This window comes from Myotis davidii, unplaced genomic scaffold, assembly GCF_000327345.1.
Source record: "Myotis davidii unplaced genomic scaffold, ASM32734v1 scaffold217, whole genome shotgun sequence".
In the NCBI taxonomy this organism is placed as follows: Eukaryota; Metazoa; Chordata; class Mammalia; order Chiroptera; family Vespertilionidae; genus Myotis; species Myotis davidii.
Window position 1 is genome coordinate 6,925,565 of NW_006290034.1, and position 21,189 is coordinate 6,946,753.

Below are 21,189 nucleotides of genomic sequence, written 5' to 3' on the forward strand. Positions count from 1 at the left end.
ACTGAAGCCCATTTGTAGATGAAAGTCATGTCCTCCCATGCTGACTGTTGTGGAGAGTGCGCATAACAGGTGTCCCTCCTCGGGGCGGAAGCTCTGCCTGGTTTTGATAGGAACGTCTTTGGGATTGACGCGCTTCCGAAACTTTGGACCTCGCGCTGCCCCCAAGCCCCCCTCTCTACGCATTACTGGCCTGTGCAAACGGAACTATCTGGCGCTGGAACAGCGGAGGCCCCTTCCTTTCTCAATACCCAGTACATGCTCCAAGGCCACCCACATGCTCCGCTACTTTGCATCTGCCCTGCAATCTTTCATGGCAGTTGACTTTTCATCTCCAAATCCCTGTTCAAATTAAACACAAACCCACACACTCTGTCCCATTTTCCTCTGAAATAAATCATAAGCCCATGCCAGAAACAACTCAGGGTGTTCTCTGGAATTTGTAAACAGCATTAAAGTCTTGTGGGAAATGTCACAGAGCGTTGGTCTGAATTTATTAAGTAATTTCTCAGCTTAAAATATATCTTTGCAGCCTGCTGTCGGACAGCGTTTGCCTCTAATGGAATTTTATCCACTCGTGATCGCTGAGCACACTCCCATCCCGCGTGTAGATCCCCATGCCTGTCCTGCTGCCTCTCCAGGTGGGGAGATTTCACACGCGCCAGCCATGTCCTTGCTTCTCAGAAGAGAAGGTCCAGAACGCCGGGTTCTAGGACTGCCTGGCGGTTCTGTATTTCTGAGGGTGCATGTACCCTCGTTACACGGCACACATGGGGAGGCAGCTGGACTTACCAACAAGCTAATAACAGCCATATCCAGCCACACCAGTGGCAGACCAGGGAATGGCCCAAGGAAGGAACTTAGGCCCCCCCAAATCTCCCTCAGTCCCTAAGGTACCCCAAACACACATACTCCTGCAAACCAGGACTGACTGTACAAAACAGCTTCAAGACAAGTCCCCCAGCCAGCTTCCACACGGGCCTTCTCCCGTATTCCTGCTCTGAGGATGCACGGACACATCTGGCCTCAAGAGATTGCATTTCTGGAACTGAAGTAAAGGCTGCCCACCCCGCCTTCCCAAGAGACCCAGGAGCCCCTCTTCCATGAGCTCGGCCAGCAGCTCCCACAGGGGGGAGTGAGGAATTAGACAAAGGGAATTGAAGGTCTTAGGAAAAACTGAAGCCATATCTCCAAGGTGTAAGTTTTAATGAGGCATAATTAACAAATAAAGTTGAAATATATTTCAAGTGTCCAACATAATAATTTGCTACATTATATGTTGTAAAAGGATTCCCACCATCAGGTTAATTAACGTATCTGCCACCTCCCCTAGTTACCTCTTTTCCTTTTTTGGTAAGAAATCTTAAGATCTACTCTCGGCAAATTTCAAGCATACACTGTAGTATTATTAATTGTAGTCACCATGTTGTACATGAGATCCTCTGAACTCGCCCATCTTATAACCAAAGTGTGTGCCCTTTGGCCAACCTCTCCGTTTCCCCACTCCTCAGCCCCTGGCAAACACCATCCTACTCTCTGTTCTTTTAAGTTCAACTTTTTAAGTTGAAACTAGCTTTAAAGGCAAATCCCTAAAGAAAAGTTAAAACAAGGGCTGATCAAAATAATGACAAAAATGTAGAAACAATGGTAAAGAACAAGACATCTGAGACAAAATAGAAATGAATTCAAACCCACTGGGCCAGATTAAGAAGCCAAGGACAGAATTGGAAATTTCCTATTGGAAATGCTGTCCTGTCTGGAACACATGTCCTACTTGAGTACGTCCCATCTCTCTTCTAAGAACACACCTACAGAGGAGATGGACTCACAGGCACACGTGCTGAAGAAGGCTTTATCTGGTGTTCCTTCCCATCAGGACTTGCAACAGTGCCCAACCCTCTGTTCGACAACATGGCCTTAAACGAGTCACAGTTCACTGCATGGCTTTTTTGCACATCACATTTTAATTTGGGAAGACATGGGGGACATCCTGGTTTCTTCCGGAGACTTGCAAATCAGCCTAAACTCACTGGAAATAGTGACAAACTAGCGGCAGGTTAGTTATGTGTATTCTAAACTCCTTTTCAGCCTCAGAAGACGGCTTTCTCATCCTTTCTTCTGCATCTAAGCGATATTTTTAGTCAGTTGGGAGATGGAATAAGCCATACCTTTATTTGTATTTATGCTTTGAACTTTTAAATAAGTGTAAGAAATTATGAGACTATTTAAGATGTTTAATTCTGCCTCTTAAAGCCACCAAGTGAGAGGACTGTCCTACATGTCAAGACAAGTGCTCAGGTGTCAGGCGGAAGGCAAGACGGGTCCTAACAGCCAGAGCGAGGAAGCCTGACCCGGAGTCAAAGTGTCTTCCTCTGGGTCTGAAATCCCACAGTTAATGAGCAAAACAGAAACACTGCAGGGCTGGGAGACAGGTAGGAAGGTCAGACACTAACAGGCCAGAGCTGAAAATAAACCCAGGATTAATTATAAATGAGTTAAGCCTACCCACTCAAATTAAACAGCCAATTTTGCATTTGATATTTATGAGTATTTTTGTTAGTTACAGCTTGTGTGTGTGTGTGTGTGTGTGTGTTCTCAGAACACATTCCATTTGTATTTTCTCAACATTTATTAGGAAACTTCTTTTTTTAAACTTACTTTTTAAAACATTTTTCATGTGATATTTTCCATCTGTAGAATTGGTTTGGCAAGTCATGCCCCTGGGAAGTTGTTCTCAAGTCTTGGTCTACATCAGAATCCCTGGGCCCTCCCCGCATGGCTCAGGGGTTGATCTTCGACCTATGAACCAGGAAGTCACGGTTCAATTCCTGGGGTTCAATTCCTGGTGAGGGTACATGCCCGGGTTGCAGGTTCAATCCCCATGAAGAGGCAGCCGATCAGTGATTCTCTCTCATCATTTCTCTCTCTATTGATATTTTTCTCTCTCTCTCTCTCTCTCTCTCTCTAAAAACACACACACACACACACACACACACACACACATATATATATATATATATAGAGAGAGAGAGAGAGAGAGAGAGAGAGAGAGAGAGAGAGCTCTTTTAAAAGAGAGTATTTGGTATTAAAAAACAAAAAAAGAATCCCTGGGAGACACTAGGTAGTGTGGTTGGGCATCTGCACCATCTACAAGCTGCTCGGTGAGTCTGAGGACCATGGAAGCTGGAGAACCATCACCCCAGAGAATGGCTCCCTTCCTACCACAGAAGTGATGTGAGTAACTGATACTTAGTGCTGTAACTCTCCAAAAGAGAGTATTTGGTATTAAAAAACAAAAAAAGAATCCCTGGGAGACACTAGGTAGTGTGGTTGGGCATCTGCACCATCTACAAGCTGCTCGGTGAGTCTGAGGACCATGGAAGCTGGAGAACCATCACCCCAGAGAATGGCTCCCTTCCTACCACAGAAGTGATGTGAGTAACTGATACTTAGTGCTGTAACTCTCCCACTTCTCTCCTTCCTTCATGATTAAGGACCAATAAAATAAAAGGAGATACGCATGACGAATAAGAACCTCTTGAGAAGTATTTCCTACCCTCAAGTTACGTATCTGGAGAGCCTAGTGGGAAGACAGAGTCTGTCCATGGAGAGTCCCTCACTAACACAAGGCAACCTGGGCTTGGGGTGAGGCTGGGGGATATCGTACTTGGACACATAACTGGGAGGTCAGACAAGTAAAAGCTAGGGCTGCAATGGCCAGGCCCGGCTTTATTATAACAATGAGTCTTGAAGGGAACCCTGAAAGATGAGCAGCATATGCATGGACACGTACTTGGAGGCATGTTACTATTTGAGGCTGCCGGGCAATTATCAGGGTTCTTGTCTTTGCAGTAGCAAGATGCTAATTATTGCCGTTGGCTCTCATAGGCACTATCTAGTTAAAGTTCAAAGAAGAGGGTTTGTTGTTTTTTTTAAGAGTCCATAAAATTTAGGAGCAACTCAATTGTTATTCATTGTGAATCAATGCAGAAACCAGAACAGACCTAACACATCGTTGATGAGTGTAGTTTTTGGACTCACGACATTCTCAGCTGGAATCAGGAAGGGGATAAAACTAAAGTAAAAGAAGGTCTCAGGTCTCTAGTCCCACTTATGGTTACAGTTCCGCCCTCGCCATCTCGTGATGGGAGCTTCTCCGGGAATAGGAGGTCAGCAGCGCCCAGCCTATGGGGTGTGGGGTCAATCAAATGTATGGGGTCTGTAGAAGGTATCTGCAATCCCATCCCTGAACCTGGGCGACCAGGGCCTATGCCCTGGCTCCACAGTTTAGATACCCCTAATGCCTCCTCCTCCTCCTCCTGCGTCTGCCCTTCCCCGCAGGGTGAGGAGTCCACAGCGCTAAGAGACTTGCCCACCGGGAGTCTGTGACCTCCCTTCTAGACAGCACTCTGGGTATCTAAGACACTAGAATTCCCTGCGCCGTACAGACCTCCTCCCCAAGTCTATCTTCCAAGGGTGGATAGTGCCAGTAATGTGGACACATCTGGGCCTAAGAGGTGGCCAAGGGCACACTGTTGAGAGAGAACATGGGCAGAGCTTGGACAAGTGGGCTAAACGCTTGAGGCCCCTTAAGGGAGAGATGGAGGTGAAGAGAAAGAAGGTGGGTTAGGAGGACCTCAATTTCTATTCTTGCCTGACCCTTGAAAATATTAAGGGGAGACACCAAAGATTCCCAGCCTCTTGGCAATTGTGACATGCCATCACAACCACCTTCTTCGTGGCCCCTTTCTATTTCCTGTCCAACAGGCTAATGTTGGGTGGCTATGTATTGCTCCACATCTCACATTCCCATGGAGAGAGAGGCAATCCACTTTATCCCCTGGGAGGGAACACCAAAGCTCTCTCCATTCTCTCTCTACTTCCTGCTGGCTCTCTGGAAAAACGTGTCTAGTTGATAATGTTTGGAGGGGAAAACTATTAAGTGTATAGGGCAGCCCTTCCTGAGCTTGTGAGAGACTCCCTTGCCTACAGCCATCACTTTGTCCCTGCCCTGTGGCCGTTTGTAAATCCGATCTGGGGAGAAGGAGGAGAAAGGCTGCATTTGGCCATAGACTTGGCTGCATTCTCCCTCCCAGCAGTAATTACAGATCCCTCTAGCGGCAGACTCGGTCGTCTTACGCACATGGAGAGGCACAGGCAACTCCAGCAGGGCAGACTCTGCCATGAACCATTGATGGGTACTAGACAACAGGAAGTAACAAAGGAGGAGAAAGGAAACTTCTCACCAGTTTACGAGAGAAGACAACTAGAACAGGGGTAAGGAAGAAACTTCACTGGGTAACCAGGAGGATAGCAGTGGAAGAAAATTGCTTAGTCTGGAAAGAATATAGGAAAGAACGATCGAAAGGGGTTGGGCATTAGGAAACCTGGCACTCGTGGGATTTAGTATGGGCCACAAGCAACAGGAGAACATGTTCATGAGAACCTGAACAGCCTCAGGGGGCAGACAGCCTCCTGAGGAACGAGAGGCTGGACTTCAGAAGAAGAGGCTGGTGACTCCAACGATCAAGGTTGGCCACAGGGTATAAAAGTCTGTCCTGTGAAGCTTGGTCACACTGCATTTAATGCCTCTGCTGAGTGCCTATAATTTACCTGTTCTTATCCATGTGTGCCTTGACACCCGACCCCCCTCTCACTGTAAGCAAAACAACTTCTGGACAGGACTGTGCTTTCAAACCACAGCCCCAGAGTTAACTTCTAAACACAAGGCAACCTCTCCCAGGGCCTGTAGGTAGAGGCGATGAAAGTGGCCAGAGGGACCGCCCGATACTGCCTGACAACCTGTGTGTGTTTTTTATTTCTCACCAGAGGATATGTTTTTATTGATTTTTGTAGAAAGGAAGGGAGAGAGAGAGAGGAGAGGATAGAGAGAGGAAAGAGGGAGGGAAGGAGGGAAGGAGAGAATGAAGGAGAGAGAGAGAGAGAGAGAGAGAGAGAAACATCGATCAGCTGCCTCCCATACATGCCCCGACTGGGGAAGGAAACCGAAACCTAGCTATGTGCCCTGACCAGGAATAGAATCCTCAACCTTTTGGTGTATGAGACCACACTCCAACCAACCAAGCCACTTGGCCAGGGCTGACACCCTGTGCTTTTTTGTATACATTTATTTATCTAAATTAAAAATGATGGTTTGGGAGGAAAGGGTTGATTTGTTTTAGAATCCCCTGTCCCCATTTGGGGTTAACTGAAGACAGCTTGGATATCATAAAACTGACACTGGAATTCAAACTAACACATTTGGGATGGTGTGTACTCAAGGCTGGAGAGATGAATTAATATGCAAAAGCATGGGAGATGTGAAAAATGGGGAACAAAGAGAAACAGTTAAAGACTGTCCTTGGAGAGGAGACATTTTCTATTTCAATGGAAGCAAGAAGATTTTTTTTCAATGAAAGGGAGGACAGAAGGGCAGAAGGAAGGATGGAAGGAAATAGGGAGGGAGGGAAATGATTAAGTAGGTAAACACGGGAGCAAGGAAAAGGGGAAATAAATGTAAAAATATCCTCATCCACATAGAAACAAGGATGTCTTCTGCCTTTCGTTCCACCCCTTTATTGGCTATTTTGTTTTAAAGAGCAGCAGAGAATGTCAAACAGCTGTTTTCACAGCTCCTGTCACTGTCAAAGCCGCCTGTGCAGGCTGGCGGCTGGGCACACCCAGGCGGCAGTGCGGGTGGCCGCGCACTCATAAGCAGATGGGCCCAGTCTGCAGGCAGTGGCAGGAGACAGCGCCTGGCCCCCATCACGCTCCTGGGAGCCAGGAACCAGGACCCCTGGATATGCTGCTGGAGAGAGATAAGCAAACACTCACGGCAGCATTTCTCTTTCCTGATTTAAAATGTGAAAAGAGAAAAAAAAAACACTTATTTCCTGATTTTTTTTAAAAAGAAAAAAATATCACCTAGGGATAATCTTCCCTCAGTGGAAACAGCACAAAAGCATGAAACTCAAACTCAGACTGCATGGCCTTGGGCCCCAAGTCTCCCCGTTCTGAGCTGTGTGGCCTTAAGCAGGCTGTTTCACCTCTGAAAGCCTCAGTTTCCCCATTCATAAAATGGGAGAATACGTCACCTGGTTCTGTAAGGATTACGTAAGGGAAAAGCATAGCTCACAGCCTAGAATATAGTAGGCCCTCAGAAAATATGCTAAAACCTCATATTTTGTTAAAAACAAAAGGAAAGGAGGGAGAAGGGAGGGAGGAAAAAAGGAGAAAGAAAGAAGAGAAAGAGAGAGAGATAACAGATAGAGACACTGAGATGAGGATGAGGATGGAGGAAGCCATGCAGGTGAAGGTTTGGTTTCTGGCCCATGTAGGAAGGGACTCCCACGCTCTCTCCTCTCCCCCGACTCCCTGCCAACAGTGAGGCCATTTGCTGGCATGAAGGTGGACCTATCTCCCTTCCCAAACAGCCTCCAGCAGCCGGCTCTCAGCCCAACCCAGCCCAGCAGGCCCTGCATCCCAGGAGAGCCCTGAGGAAGGTGCCTCCTCAGTCACTGCACCACTTCCTGTGTGTCTGTGTGGGTAGGAGTGAGGACACAATGGGGAGACAACTAGGAAGGGGAAGAGACAAAAGTACCGGGTTATAAAGGGCGACAGCAGAGGGCAAAGGTGTGGTCAAAGGTCTAGGATTAGGGCCCTGTCCTCACAAGACCAGGGCTCCTGCCAACTCATCAGCACCCTGGTCTTTGTCACTCTTATCCCAGAAGACAGATGCGTGTTGTCTGCAGGGCTCGGGCGGCTCCCAGCTTCGTCCTTTGCGCTGACCCTGTGCTTGGCAGACTGGAAGCAGGGCGCTGGCCCGGCCGCTCTCACCACCACCTTCCCTGGGGCCCGCCCTGAACACTCGCAGGGCCAAGTGCAAGAGCGTTCACCATCATAAATCAAGCTAACAAACTGTGAGATAAAATATACTCTCCTTGACAAATGTATCCTCACAGCCTGGAAAGTTTAATTTAGATTCCCAGGTTCCTTGGAGTTCTGCCCTGGCACAGGGAGCTATGAGGAGAGAGGACTTCTCACCCCAGCCTGCCCCCCATGTCTTCCCACCCTTGAGGGACCACACACACACACATGGACATTCAGCCCACATGTCCAAGCTCTGCCCACACCTCCCCGTGACACAGTCCAGTAAAGGATGTGCTGGGGAGATGCTTACAGACACGAGAAATCAGCTTGGGGCCACCTGGGCAAGAAATGCAGGTTCCCAGGCACCTGTGTACAAGGGGGGTCACAGGCCTTGGATGGGCATATCCTCTTGGCCCCATGGGGAAGATTACAGGTGAAAGAGGTAGAGTGAGCCCCTCTAAAGTGCAGGGTCCAGAGCTTCCTGCAGAGCCCACGGGCACCCTGACCACTGAAGAGCACACCCACGGGCACCCCAGGCAGCACAGAGGGCATTTCCCTTGGATCTGCTATGCCTGGGCTCTCGCTCGCCCTACCCTTCCAGACACCGTCTTAGTTGCTCCAGCCAGAAACTGAGTCGCTCTGGCCCCAGGCCCTCTGGGAAGGATTGTGGGACAGAGAGAGGGAATCCAGGTGGGAGACTGCGGCAGGGTTAGCAGAGCCAGGACTGCTGAGGCAGTTCCCATGGTTAAACAGATTTAATGGAGCGTTTCTGCTGTGCTTTTCAGTGTTGTGGCTCCTAATAGGCTCCCCTGGCGGGCCACGCAGAGCCCACGCTGCCTCTAAGCAGCTGCCGAGCGAGGGAGTGAGAGAGCGAGCAGCTCGTTTGCAGGCCACGTGCCTGTCGCCTTCTCAGGAGCCATCAAGGCACATCCTGGAACAGGCTCCCAAGGAGGATCACAGTTTAGTGTAATTCATCAACTTCACAGCTGCTGCTTGGGAGGGAGGGGGCCTGAGAAGACAGCGCCTTCCCCAGGCCAGAGAGTGAGTGAGCCCAACAAGAGTGGTAGGGCTGCAGCGGGCCCCTGGCATTGCCTCCAGCTTACCAAAGGCCTGGCGGCTCCCCCGAGGTGGTCCGCCACTTGCCCAGACCTCTGCTGGCCCTAGGGAGGTGGGAGACTGGAAACTTAGGGAGAAAGCCAGGCCTTTGGGGTCAGGTGGACTGGGCTCCCACCCCCTGCATCATCCACTGTATGATCCACAGCAAGTTACTTCAGCTCTCTAAGCCTCTATTGGCCCATCTGTAAAATGGAGGCAAAAGTAATTCTTACTCCTAGGCCTGATACTCCACCAGGGCTGTGCCAGTTTTGAAAAGACTGAAACATCTGGTAAAGCACAGAGGTTCTCATAATGTGGCGTCTAGACCGGCAGCGGCACTGGGAGCTTGTTAGACATACATGCTCTGGGCTCCACCCAAACCCACCAAATCAGGGACTCCAGAGGTGGGGCCAGTGACCCATGGCTTTCAACTAGCCTTCCAGGCGATGCTAAAGCAGGCTAAAGTTTAAGAACCCCTGGTCAAGGCCCTCACCCACCCTCACCCCCCTCCCCAGGGTACCCCCCCTAACCTGTCTTCTAAAGTGGCTGAATCCTTCTGCATTCCCACCAGCAATGAGTGACAGCTCCTGTTGCTCCACACCCTCGCCAGCACTTGGTGTTGGCAGTGCTTTGAATTTGGCCATTCTAGCGGGTGTAGTGGTATCCTGTAATTTGCACTCCCCTGACAACACATGACGTGGAGCCTCTTCTCATATGCTCATTTGCTTCTACAACTTCTTTGCTGAGGTGTCTACTCGGGTCTTTTACCAATTTTTTAAAATCAGGTGATCTCCCATTTGTAATGCTTTATGAGTTCTTTGAATAACAGTCCTTTTTCAGATGTGTCTTTTGCAAATATTTTTCTCCCAGTCTGTAGCTTGTCTTCTCATTCTCTTGAGGTTGGCTGATGGTTTCTGTTCAATTTTGTTTTGTTTTATGAATATAGAGAAATGGGGTAAAAATAGTAACTCTTTAGGAAAAGGTGAGTGTTACAAGAACTCCCACATGCCCCACAGTTTAAGTTCTCCCAAGGTCCATGCAGGCCAGATGGCTCTAACAAGGCCCCTGGCTCCTGTCCCTATCTCCACATGTCTCCAAAGACAAAGCTCTGTCCTCAGATAAGGAATTCTCCAGCCAAACATCCCCAGAACAATTCTCCGCTTCAATGGACAAGTAATCAGTTTCTTAACCCTTTGGGGACCACTGACGTCTGCGAATCTGAACAAAGCTGCAGTTCTCCCCGAGGAGGATGCACAAACACATCAGCACACATTTTATGTGCCAGCTCAGGTGTCCACACACCTCTGAGGCCCCTGCAATGTTCAGTGACCCCCACATTAAGAGACTCCACTGGAGAGGGAGAGAGAAGAAAGACCGGAGATGCTATCAGGGCTTCAAGGAACAAAGTACCAGCCATTTTCTTTTCAAAGTAAAACCCAAACTCACACTTTCTGCCTTCAAAACCCCCTAGGCTCTCCCAGTGCCTTGCTCTGTTGAAATTGTGGGAGGAAATGAAGAAGTACCAGTGGCCAGAGCTTGGAGAGGTCACCCAGCCCTGGTCACACTGACCTCATGCAACCCAGAACCAAACCGAATGAACTGTCCACCCACTGCCACTCTGGGTGATAGGCACTGTGCTAAGCTTTCTCTCTAAAGGGCCATATAGCAAATATGTTACGTTTTGAGGGCCATAGTTTGTGTGACAGAAACTATGGCCCTCAAAACGTAACATATTTGCTATATGACTCTTTAGAGAGAAAGCTTGCCAACTCCTGGTCTTTGGAATCATCTTGCCCTTCCCTGGGTCATTAGAAGGACACATGAGGTAACGGCAGGGACAATACTTTGAGCTCTTTGGTATAAGAAGTGACCAACACATCCTTCACAGACAGAAGGATGATACGGGAGCAGCCTGCTCCTAATTGTCGCTCGGTCACTCAACATCCTAGGCCCAGAGGAGGTGGGTGGGGCACTGACTAGCAAGAGCCATCACTAGTTACAGGTAGAGGGTCCGTGCCAAAAGGGGAAATAGCTGGGGCCCAGACACCGCAGGCAGTGGTGATGGCGAGCTCTGCCTTCCCCCGAACAGTTGCTCGCTGATCCATCTGACCTTTCAGTACTTACTAAGTACCCACTGTGTGCCAGGCTCTGGGTGGGTGTGTGCTCACAGGGAGTCCAATTCTCATGTGCTGTGCTTTCATGTTCTCCAGGCTTTCCTGCCTCGCACGGCAAGCCACCACAGTCACGTCTTAGGAGGTGCACACGAGGGGATTGAAGAACGCTGCCCCCCTACTTTTCTCTCTTTCAGCTCTTTGCAATCTGCCCCACTCTATTGCAGAGCAACTTGCTCAGCAAATAGCACCAGATATGGAAATGTATATGTATAAAATAAGCCCCAAGTTCTTTTATTTCGCCTGGATTAAATGGAACTTAATGAAAAAAACATGAAGTAAAGAAGCTGTTGACACGAGGGATGCAAAAGGTTGGGTTAGCATGAGCCTTTGCATAAACAGAGGAAAAAGGTTAGAAAACATTTACATATCAGATACAAAACTTAGGCGAAATCCATACTTTTTCTGTATATCAGCATCATAAAGTTGAGTTTCCATCTAAGTTTAGTCATGAAAGGGGCAGAACTTTCCTCTAACATTGAAGGGTTTAAGAGGTCTAGACCTGTTGACTCGTAACCATGACACCATTAAAGTTTGCTCCAGGAGACAGCGTGTTGAAATGTTTACTGTAGAAAATTGTTCACTTAAAGAAGCTAGCCTGTGTTTATCAAGGGATGTTGAGTTTTCTCACCAGCCTTGCTATAATTAATACACTGATGATGACCTCACTGGTCTTGTTATAATTCAACCAGTGAAAAAGACTCAGCGGAGCCTCTTAAAATTAGGAACATGACTAAAAGCATTCCTTCCCTCAAAAAAAAAGAAAAAGTAAAATAAACAAGTGGTTCTAACAGATTAACTTCAAAACATCATGTAGAATCTCAGTTTTCCACAACAGGAGAATCCTCTCGCAAGGAGGTTTAATAAGACTACGCCTGAAGATTGTTCCCTCTGTACTGCCAACACGTGGGTACAGTGGCAGGTCGCTAGGGCATATTCCTAGAGGCTCTGCCACTGATCATTCCTCCTACTTCACCCCAAGTCTGTGGAAAACACAAAAAGTGCATCTTCTCCAGGAGCCACTAGCCTTCCCTGGAGCTCAGCCCCCTAGAGAGGCTCTGGGAGAGCTGGCGGGAGGCTGCAGGGGGCGGAGCCGAGGGAGATCTCAGCTGTTCTCTGGCTCAGCCCAGGGCCTCCCTGAGCCAGGATTGCCACTGCAAATGCCCGTTGCTTTTTAATGCACATTCTCCTCCCACTCAGGATCAGAGCAATGGTGCTGGCTGCTGCTGAAAGCTTTTTGGGTTAGACACAAATATTAATAGAATGACAATTGGAACATAACAAATATAGCATTACTATGCCAGGCGTCTCTCAGGGGAGCTGGCTAGCTGGCCCCAGCAGAGCTGTCAGAAAAGCATGTGGCAGCATCCATCCCAGCCTCCCAGGCCAAGCACACCCGATGGGAAGGGACGACTTCTCTCCCGATACAGCCTGCACAAAAGCCAAGCAGCAGAGTCTGCTGAAGGTGTGGCTGCGTGGCTCCAGGAGGAGACTCGGAGTAGGGCGACATTTTGAAAGATCAATTGCTCAATTGAAAACAGCTGAAACCATCCTCAATTTCTAGGCTAGGCTAAGCTGAGAATCAGCTAGGTACCAAAGATGCTTTGAATCCTCATCGAATCCAGACACCGTGGGGCCAAACGCCACCCTCCCTCCCCACAATGAGAATACCCAACTCAAGATAAAAAGCTCCAAGGAGGAAACTTCTACCTCCCTCCCCTTTCTTTCTGTGTTTGCCTTTCTCAGCTTCTTCTTCCCCCTCTTCTTCTTCCTCTCCCCTCCCTTCTTCCCCTTCAGTCTCCCCAGTACCCACGGTGCCCCCTCCCCATTTCCTTTTCCTGGTGGCTTCTACCTGTTGACCTGAGCCTTCACATCCACACTCACTGAAAAGCATTTCTCCCAACTCAGAAGAAAGACCTGCAAATCTGGGGGGGGGCGACACCACGAGCACCAGGACACAGCCAAGGGTCACTTTTCTCAGCCTCCCTGGGGGAGAGGACTCTATCTCTACCCTGCTGAGAAGGCTGCAAGGAACAGTGTGAAGGACACAGGTTCTAAGTCAGAGAGACTCTAGTTTGAATCCCGACTCTCACAGTTACTAGCTGTGTGATCCTGAGCAAGTTACTCCACCTCTCTGGGCCTCAGCGTCCTTATCTGTAAGACCGGGAATAATGACCCCTGTCTCAGAGTGGTTGTAAAGATTCAGAGAGCATCTGGCCCATGACTGGTGACCAATAGAGTGGGTCTATTCCTTTTTCTTCTTACCTCTCCTCTCCGTAAGTCCGGAGTGTGACTCCCTGGTTATCTGTGGCTTCCTTGGAGAAATAGCCCAGGATACTGTGTCAGGATCCATCCATATTCCACCTCACTCCCTGCACAGATCATAGAACATCTTACAGGGTGTTCTGTCTTCAATCAGGCCTCTTCTAGGCCAGGTCAGAAGACCAAAGTTAAGACTCAAGTGGGATCAGACTCCGGGAGTAGCTGCATGAGAAGGGAACAGAATTCTAGGTGGTTCACATGGTAACCAAGGTCTCTCAGGGCCTGTGGACAATTCATTCAATTTCATCTCCCTTTTTTAGCTCTGGAGTACTTGGCCCTACAGCAGCTGATGCTAGGACAGCTGGCCTCAGTCCCGCAGGCCCACAGGATGATGCTGTGCTGGCTGCTGCTGCCCAGAATCTATCCGGAGATGGGCCTGCTTCTCCAATCATGAGAGTCCATCAGGGCTCCCCTTCCTGAAAGGACTCTCGCCCCTGGCACCAGGCATGCACACCTCCATGCAGTTAGACGACTGGATATTTTCTAAGGGTCTGCCCTGGTCCCTTTTCCATCCTTCAGAAAATGCAGGGACCATAGAGCCTGCGAAAAATCTACAGCTGTGCATTCAGAAGGTTTTTAGAATAAAAGTGATGACAATGATCAGTAACATTAGAATAACACTTTGAAGTTTCTGCAAAACCTTTATCCATTTAAACGCTGTCAAAGTAAGCTAACTGCTATAACGAATGACCCCAAAATTTCAGCGCCTTATCATGATGAAAGGATTTCTTGTTCTCGTCACATTTCGATGCAGACAGGCTGAGAGGAGGGGAACTCTATCCCATGTAGACACTGGGGACCCAAGCTATCTTCATCTTGTGGCATTGCCATCCCCTACGACAGTAATGGCGAAGCTATGACACGCGTGTCAGAGGTGACACATGAACTCATTTTTTTGGTTGATTCTTCTTTGTTAAATGGCATTTAAATATATAAAATAAATATCAAAAATATAAATCTTTGTTTTACTATGGTTGCAAATATCACAAAATTTCTATATGTGACATGGCACCAGAGTTAAGTTAGGGTTTTTCAAAATGCTGGCACGCCGAGCTCAAAAGGTTTGCCATCACTGCCCTAGGACCTCCAGGTCCTTCCCTTCCAGAGTCCAGACAGGGAAAGATAGAGCATGGAAGAGCCTGGGGGAGGTTTCTATGGGCAGGGCCTGGAAGTAAGGAACATCAGTTCTACCTACAGTCATTGGGCAGAACTCAGTTGCACAGCCCATCTGCCCTGGTGCAAGGGGGGACCAGATGCTCAGGAGGAAAGGAGACCGGAACTGGTAAACAGCACACTATCTTTGCTACAAAACCATCAGACAAGAATTTTTCCTCCAAAGCATGAAACTAAGGCTCACAATGGCTGACATGCCCAATACCACTGTCAGTAAATAAACAGAAGCAAGACCCGAACCCAAGCCTTCTAGCTCCAGTCCATTCTTTCTCTCATAAAGAATCTCTCCCTCTTGTGGATGCATGTCACTGAGCACGTTAGAGTCTTAAGGATGAATTGGGGTTTTCCATTTGTTTTTTGGCTCCCTAAAGCCAAAGCCTGCCCGTTATTTCTCTTTGGATCCCCCATATACAGTGCAATGCCTCCGAGGAGCCCAATAAATCCTCATTGAATGATTTATTGATAAACTGAGAGACTGGAAGTTGTACCCACCAAAAAGCTGATGCCTCTAAACTTATTAAGGCCAGTGTTCTTCATCTTTTCTTGGTTCCTTCATTTCAAAGTAAAATTTATTTAAGAAAAAAAATCCCGTCTCTCCTGGTGGAACCACAGCGAGAAGGATTTGTCCATCCCTATGTGCAGGGGTAGTGGTAAGAGCAAGATCAAGAGGAGAGATGGAGATGCTGAGTGAAAGACACTGTCAACACTCATGCAAAAACTCTTAAAAGAAACTGACTCAAGAGTGCGCAACTAAGCCTCAGGCTATAGAAAGTCTAAGGGTCATTCAACACACAGGCACCAAGAAACCAGTCTGAGAGTGGAAGCAAGCCAAAAACCAGACAGCAGATCCAGGAAGACCTGACACCAAGCTGCTAAGTGTCCCTGAAAATTCATCACAGGGAATGAGTGCAGCCATCAACCCTGTGGGTTGACCCCAGGGTGTCCTAAGGGTAGCACAGATAGAGTGGGAGACCAGTTGCTCTGGGATGCTCACAAACTCTTTTAGCTGGTGCTCCAAAGGAAGCCACTTTCCATGTCTATCCCCTGCCAAACCAGAGAGAGACCCAGGGGCTTTGAGAGTTTGATGACCTGAGGAAGTTCAGGAGGACATGAGCACTATCTAGGCAAACAGGGGACGCACTAGTCCCACGTAGTTAATTAATACAAATCTGTTCTGTTTGCAGGAATAAACATCTTCCTCACCAGAGGACTCCACAACACGGTAGCAAGCACTTTCTACACAGTAGACACAGTGGATAGGTCAATGTATTAATGAGCGAGGATACATTTTGGTAACCAACCCCCAGTGTTCAGTGATTGAAGACACAAGAGGCTGGCTTCTGCCTCGTGTGGCAGCCCAGGGAGGATATGCAGGTCCTCCACCACTGTTCCGGGGCCCAGGCTGCCAGCTTCCAGGGTGGCATCATCATGCCTTTAGGTCTTGTCGGTAGCAAGTGGCAAAGGAGAAAGGAGACACTCTCTGGTCCTGGAGTGGCACCTTCCAGCAAGAGAGATGGCCTCTCCTAACTGCAGAGGCCACGAGGAGCAGGGAGCCAGTGACCTCTCCAGACGTCCTCACCCTCAGTCAGCTCTGCTGACTACACGCAGTTGCCACATTCTGGTGGCGAGGTGCAGGCCAGCTCTCCAAGCTGGTCCCTGGGCTCAGCCCTCCCCCTCGCCACAGTTCCCACAGCTCCTGCAAAGGTGGATTCATCACCCACCTTCAAATCACTCCCTTACTCCTTCAGTCAACATATAGTTATTGATTTTGTCTGTATGGCAAGCATGGGGACACGGCGACGTATAAGCCACATGTGGTCAGTGGCTCCCTGGAACTCACATTATGTGTGCAGGAAAACAGAGGTCAACCGATTATTAAACACATGATTTCCTAAAGCAGTAAGAATTTTAAAGGAAATAAAATAGAGTCTTTTTATGAATGAAAGGTAGAGAGCTACTTTGGACAAAGAGGTCAGAGAAACCCTCTGAGACCTAAGAGGAGAGAAGGAGCAGTCACATGGGGTGCAGGGAGGCCTGCACCAGATGGTCAGTCTCAAGGCATTGGGGCAGGAATGGCCTGAAGACAGGAACACCAGTGTGGCTGGTGCCCCAAGGGATATGGTAAAAGGTCATTGATCACTCAACACATGTTTATTGAGCACCAACAATGAGCCCAGAGACTGAAGATTCCACTGTGAAGACATAAATCCCTGCCCCCATGGAGCTTGCATGCGCTGGGGGACATACAGCCAACACAATGAGTAAACAGCCTCACATCAGGTAGAGGTGAACGGTCTGAAGATGATAGGAGAGCAGGGTAATGGGGCTGCTGTTGCAGAAAGGCAAGGCCACTGCTGAGAGGGAAGACCTGGGGAAGAGAGGAGACAGTCACTTGAGAATCTGAGGGAGCAGCGTACAGAGAGCTTGGGGGGTTGCCTGGCAAAGCACAGGATACCCGGTTACATTTGAAATTCAGATAAGCAAATCCTGCACAGGCATACTTATACGAAAACGTATTCATCGTTTACCCAAAATTAAATGTAACTGGGCACCCAGTACTCTTATTTGCTAAATCTGGCGGCCGCAAGAGAGAGCGAACAGAAGGTATGAACTCCCTCAGGAGGGTCATGCTTGGCGAGGTCCAAGCACAGCACTGCGGTTCTGTGGGCGAGTCATGGGAGGTGAGGCAGGAGGTGGCGACAGAGGCCAGAGCACAGGGGCCACAGGAGCCGCGGCAAGCATTCTGGACTTTATTCTAAGTGGAAGGGAAGACCCGGGAGGATCCTGAGCAGTATGTGCAGGACAGAAACAGAAGGCACAGAGTCGCATCCCCTCTCCAGGAGGGTCAAATGGAGGAGGTCGAATATCAAGCTTATTCGGGGTCCTGCTGTCCTACACCTGCCACCGTGGAGCCATAGAGATGGGAAGGAGGGAGTTAGGGGACCACCAGCTCACAGGGGACCATCGCTCCACAGGCAGATACCCTCTCCCTCTCCCACATCTCTCATCTTCTCCAGGCCTCCAATCGGAGCGTCCAGAGCTCAGGCTGTCACTACCTCCTCATCCTCCAGGGAGGCATCTGCATTAGATAAATGCCTCTCCTCCTCTCTGGCCCTTACTGCTCTTCTTTTGAGTTTGGGGTCACGACAGTGGGAGAGAAGGAGTTGGGTTTATTTGGGTCCAGCCCCTACTGTGGATTCTTTCCCCATCACCAGCAGCGCTGTGCCTACAGACTGGGCTCCTGGTGCTCCAGCTGTCGGCTTTTATCAACAGCAAGAGTAAATACAGGCAGATGCTGGCTGTTCCCAGGATGTTTCGCAAAGCTTCTCACACTCAGCTTGAAAAAGAACATTTTCTGGGATTGATTCTGTAAGACTCCAGATTCCAACTGAGAGGAGACAAGGAAAGAGCTGGGGCAAGGGATCCGTCCCTTAAAGATGAGAGGGAAGGAGGTTTCTTTCTGACCTAAGAAGCTCCGGGCCTCAGTTTCCAATAGAGGCATTCAATTCCAGTTTCAGTGGATGAAGGATCTTCTAGAAAGAGTATTGACTCAGGAATTGGTGTGAGTCATGGATCTGCCTAGAAGGCATTCCCCAGTGATCCGTCTCTGTCTTTGACTTTGTCCTATACAGCACCTACTTCAACAGCTTGAATAAAAGCATGCCATTTAAGTTTTAAGGATGACTGCAAAGGGGTAGTGTGATATTGGGGGGGGAGGGGATGCGGAGTCAGTGGGTAACCTTGGGCAACTTGCTTAACCACTCACTCTGAGCTGCAGTTTCTGCATCTGTAAAATAGATAACAAATCCTGCCTCTCTAGATTGTTCTGAAGATTAACTGAGATGCCCTGTGAGAAGCACCTAACCCGATGTCTGGCACAAAGGACACACTCAATAGGGAGTAGTTGTTTCCCCCTCAGTTTTGTCATCTGTAAAATGGGGACAATAAATGTATAAATGTGATTAGAACCTGAAACCCAATTGACTCTGGGAAGGAAGATAGTTGTTGGATAACTACCATGAACTAGAATAATAGACCAGAATCAAGAAAGTACACATTAATTATTCACAGTGGCCAAGACATGGAAACAACCAAAGTGACTGTCAATAGATGATTGGATAAAGATGTGTACATATATACAATGGAATACTACTCAGTCATAAGATGAAATACTGCTGTGTTCAACAACATGGATAGCTCTTGAGAATATCATCCTAAGTGAAATGTCAAGAATCATATTATTTTATTCATATGTAGAATATAAAACTGAAAACAACAAACAAACAAAAACTCATAGACAAAGACAATAGTATGGTGATTACAAGAGGGTTGGGGGAAGGTGGTAGAGGGTAAAGGAGGTCAAACATATGGTGACAGGAGACTTGACTTTGGGTAATGAATACACAATGCAATATACAGATGTCATGCCAATAAAATTTAATAAAATTTTAAAAAGAAAATGCCCATTAATAAGCCATGCAATTAAAAATTAATAACAGCACAGAGAATACAAGCTTGATACCAATTCCAGTGAAAAAGACCCAAGAGTTTTCATTAGCCACAAGCTCAGCTTGAAGCAAGAGTGGGACACATTCACCACGAGGAACTTATGCAATCGTAGATTATATAATAATAATTAGCATATATTAAATATTTGCTATGTCTCAAATGATACTCCAAGTATTGTACTTTATTCATTTAATGCCCCCAACAACCCTACAAGCTGCTACTTCTTTCACTGGTTTACTGATGACAAAACTGAAGCAGAAAGAGGTAAATTGCCTGGTCACAGAGCTTGTTAACAGCAACAGCCGAGCTGTGAACACTTCAGACCATATCTGGAGCTACTGGGTCAGTTCTGAGTACCACATTTGATACAGCCACGTTGTCCCTACCCTGATGTCACCCCAGCCTTCAACTCTTCTATGCCAACAGGTCAGGAGAGGGAGGCTAAGGATTCCACGGCTTAGAATTAAGCCACCCACTCAGGCCCAGGCCCTATCGGCCAAGCCATGACATCACAACATCCACAGTGTCCTTCCGGTCATCTCACTGCCCATAGGACAGACATTCTGCCTCACAGAAGGGCCTTGGGTGCCCTATTTGCCCCTGAACTGTCACACCTCCTCCCTCTCTCCTCTCCCACAGCCCATCCAACTGGTCCCCCTGAGTTAAGGGTACCTGCCATTTAAAATAACCATACAGCCCTGGCCAGTGTGTTCTCAGTTAGTTGAGTGTCATCCCATACACTGAAAGACTTCCGTTCAATTCCCAGTCAGGGCACATGCCCAAGTTGTGGGCTCAATCCCCAGTTGGGGTGTGTGTGGAGGCAGCTGATCGATATTTCTCTCTCTCTCTCTCTCCTCTCCCTCTCCCTTCTGCTCTCTCTATAATCAATAAAAATGTATTTTTTAAAAATAAAATAAAATAAAATGAGGATACAGAAGAATGAGGCAGGCTGGACAGTTCTTTGAAATCCCTTGTCTTCTCTTAAAAGTTCTTGCAAGAAGGAAGGAAGGGGAAGAGGGTGGCGGGGAAACAATAATAAGCAAAAGAACAACTTGTATAGCACTCAGTGTGTGCCCGCGTGGTCTTAAACATTCTAAGAATGCTAACTCATTAAGCCATCACAAAAGCTCTATAAAGTATGTGTTATTAGCATCCCCATCTTACATCACGGAAACCAAGGTTCAGAGCGGCTGTGCTACTTGCCAAGTTCCCACGGCGACAGTTGTCAGAGTCAGGTTTGAACCGAGGAAATGTGGTTCCAGAGGTGTGACCTTGACCACTTCACTCTTCTACCTTCCTGGGTAGTAGGAAGGGTACCAGCCCGGTGCAGAGATCATTTAGTTTAATTTCACTGTTAAAGGTAGATACTATCGCTCCTATTTTCAGAGGAGGAAAACAGAGGCGGAAGATAGAGAGGCATCCCCAATGTCAAACTACTGGTAGGGAACTGAGGTAGGACAGTAACACCGTCTGTCAGCTCTCCCAGCCACACCTGGTCCTCTGATTAATAGGCACCAGGACTCAGGACCCACCAGAGGATGCTGGGTACCAGCTTAGAGCAGCAGGACCAATTGATTCCATCTGCCATGTCCAGAGGCTCTGAGCCAAAGGAAACATGGCCTGTCTTGGGCTGAGTGGGCTGAAGAGATGGATGGTTGGTCAGATCTCAGGGTCCTGGCAGGGTGTCAGTGCCCTGCCAGGAACAATGTCCCCAAGACAGCAGTTCCCTCCCCAACCTGCCACTTCTCCCCCACAAATGCAACCATGCCTGGGCTCGGTGTCACAGTGATAAATTCCAGTCTGATGGCAAAACTCTCGGGCCCCATCCCTGTCTGCCTATTAAGCTGCAAGACCTTTCCCTGGCTCGCCAGAGAAAAGCTCGGAGGAAAAGGAAAAAGACTGAGTTTCCAGAACATTAACCTTCCATTGCCACTACTGCCCGCCAATCTCCCTGCTAATCGCTTGAAGGAGAGAAAGCCAACACTTCGGACAGAGCCTGGGGTGGGGGCTGCCCATTGCAGCTCTGCCTGCTCACAACCCTTGTCCTTTCAGC